Raw genomic sequence first — 3,203 nt, 5'->3', positions numbered from 1 at the left:
TATATATATATATATATATATGCATATGTGTATCTTTTATGTGGTTGTTTTGGAAGTGGTGATGGTGGTGACTGTGAATAGCAAATGGTGGAAGTATAGCAAGAATTCTATCAACAGGCAGTTTGGAATTTCATTGAACAGATGGTTGTTCTTTGTCTTCAGGTTTACAGGCTGATGAGAGAAAGAGAGAGAGAGAGGGAGGAGGAAGAAGAAAGAGAAGGGAAGGGGCAAGAGAGAATGAAGAAGAAGAGATCCAGAGCCAATGAAATCTGGGGTATCAAAGAAGGTGTCATGAAAGTGAACTGAAATGAGCCACCTGATTGGTCAGTAACAATATTGCAATAACCAGCACCACCAATATCAGTAAACAACACAACACAACCACTATAACCACTAGCATATTGTGAAAAAACAACAAAAAAAAAGGTAAGTAAGAGATCACACACACACACATATACATGTATATATACACACACACACACATAAATATATATGTCAAAGTTTTAACATAAATGGAAAATTTAACAAAAGCCTAACGAACAGTAAAATTTGACAGAAAATTTTGTTATGTTAAATCTTTGAAATATTATTTATGTAACGCAATGCACTCCTTATATTTTGTACCCATTTGTAGAATATTCTTGATATGTATATGTGTGTATATATATATATGTGTGTATATATATATATATATATATATATATATATATAGTACAAATGATATATGAACATATGCATGTATACATACATGTATGTACATACCTTCATCTACATGTATATATAGATGCATATCTGGGTACATGACATTGCAAAAATCATGGACAAAATGATAAACAAGGTACACGTGTATAAGGGATGATCACTAGGTGGATATTCAATATGCTAGAAAGAGGTCATCAATGACCCAACCACAAAGAAAAATAATGTTCTCCAGAAAAATTTCGCTATATATATATATATATATATATGTGTGTGTGTGTGTGTGTGTGTGTATATATATATATATAGTTAGAAATGTAGATAGACGTACACATAATACACACAACACACACAGTAGCCATCATTTGCAAATAAGCATGGCTTCATATCCATACCATGCTTTCCTCCAAAATAGATATGGACTTTTAAACATACCATAAGTATTTAGTTTAATGTGTATGTAAGTATGTATGCGTGTGGGGAGAGAGAGAGAGGGGGGGATCCATACTAATTGTACAATGTAAAGTACCACTAACATTGTACAAAAAAAAAAAACGTTTCTGAATTGTTGACAGTTTAAACACTGAACACCCATTTTCAAGACTTAGTTTTAAGACTCATATGTATAACATCAGATATTAGTCCTTCTTGGCCTTGTTTGATGTGAAATACTAAACAGCTAATAGATATTAAAGTGTGAAACAATACTTATTTATTGTACAAAATAATGTACAATGAAAAACGGAACGCAAATTGATTCTGAAATGTCAACATTTCAAGCATTGAATGCCCCTTTTCAACACTTGGTGAAAATGACTCGCTTGGTACCTTAAGAAATCAAATACTATACTGCAAATAGATACTAAAGAGTTGAACATGAAGCTCTCATGAGGGGATGACTGATATACAATATGTCTGTCACTTTGCCATAACTAAATCTAATTTTTAAAAACAAAAGAATTCTCAAGAACGTTGGTTACAATAAAACACACACACATTGTGTGTGCACGTGTGTGTATATATACACTCTCTCTCTCTTTACTCTTTTACTTGTTTCAGTTATTTGATTGTGGCCATGCTGGAGCACCGCCTTTAGTCGAGCAAATCATTCCCAAAGACTTATTCTTTGTGAGCCTAGTACTTATTCTATCAGTCTCTTTTGCCGAACCGTTAAGTTACGGGGACGTAAACACACCAGCATTGGTTGTCAAGCGATGTTGGGGGGGGGGGACAAACACAGACACACACACACACATATATATACATATACATGACAGACTTCTTTCAGTTTCTGTCTACCAAATCCACTCACAAGGCTTTGGTTAGCCCGAGGCTATAGCAGAAGACACTTGCCCAAGGTGCCACGCAGTGAGACTGAACCCGGAACCATGTGGTTGGTAAGCAAGCTACTTACCACACAACCACTCCTGCACATATAAAAAAAATTCAGCGTGACACAGAGTGTGACGAGGCTGGCCCTTTGAAATACAGGTACAACTCATTTTTGACAGCTGAGTGAACTGGATCAATGTGAAATAAAGTGTCTTGCTCAAGAACACAATGTGCCACTAGGAATTGAACTCATGGCTTTAAGATTGCGAGCCAATACTTTAACAACTCAGCCATGTACCTTCACCAGAAACTGGCACTCCGTCGATTACGATGATGAGGGTTCCATTGGTGATGGAAAATGGTGTTGGTAGTGGTGATGATGGGCATGATGATGGAGGTGGTAGTGGTGTTGTTAGTGGTGATGAAGATGTTGACAGTGATGATGACAGTTATAGCAAATAGGGAACTGGGGGTGGGTACATACCTTTTTTAAGTATTTGGGTTCAGGTAATAGGGTGACAGGAAATTATCTAGGTGGGGAGGTTGGTAAAGTTACAAAAGAGAGAGAGAGAGAGAGAGAGAGAGAGAGATAGAGAGAGAGAGAGAGAGAGATAGAGAGAGAGAGAGAGAGAGAGAGAGAAAAAGAGAGTCGGAGACAGACAGAAACATACAGAGAGAGAAGCATAGAGATACATAGTGAGAGGAAGAGAGAAAGAGACATAGAAAGTGAGACAGCGGCAAAGAGACAAAGGAGAGAGAGAGAGATACAGTGCTAGAAATGGTAAGAGCAGGAATAGAGGTGGAGAAAGAGAAAGAGAAGGAGGGGAAAGGGAGAGAGAGTGTGCAATGTAAAATAGAGGGATTAAAGAGAGATGAAGAAGGTAGACTATGAGAGAAGAGAAAGGTGCATAGTAGTGGAATGAGGAGAGAGAGAGAAAGAGAGAGAGAGAAAGAGAGAGAGAGAGAGAGAGACAGAGGTAGATATAATCTGAGAGAGAGAGAGAGAGAGAGAGAGAGAGAGAGAGAGAGAAGCAGAAACAAAGAGAAAGGTATGATGTAAAAAAATAGGGGAGAGAAGAAGAAGAAAGAAAGGTGTACATTTGAGGTATGCAGAAGGACAAGAGGGAGAGTGAAAGAGTGTGTGTGTGTGTGTGTGTGTGTGCAGTTTAAAG

Source organism: Octopus bimaculoides, chromosome 17, assembly GCF_001194135.2.
Source record: "Octopus bimaculoides isolate UCB-OBI-ISO-001 chromosome 17, ASM119413v2, whole genome shotgun sequence".
Taxonomy (NCBI): Eukaryota; Metazoa; Mollusca; class Cephalopoda; order Octopoda; family Octopodidae; genus Octopus; species Octopus bimaculoides.
Note: the sequence above shows the minus strand (reverse complement) of the source record.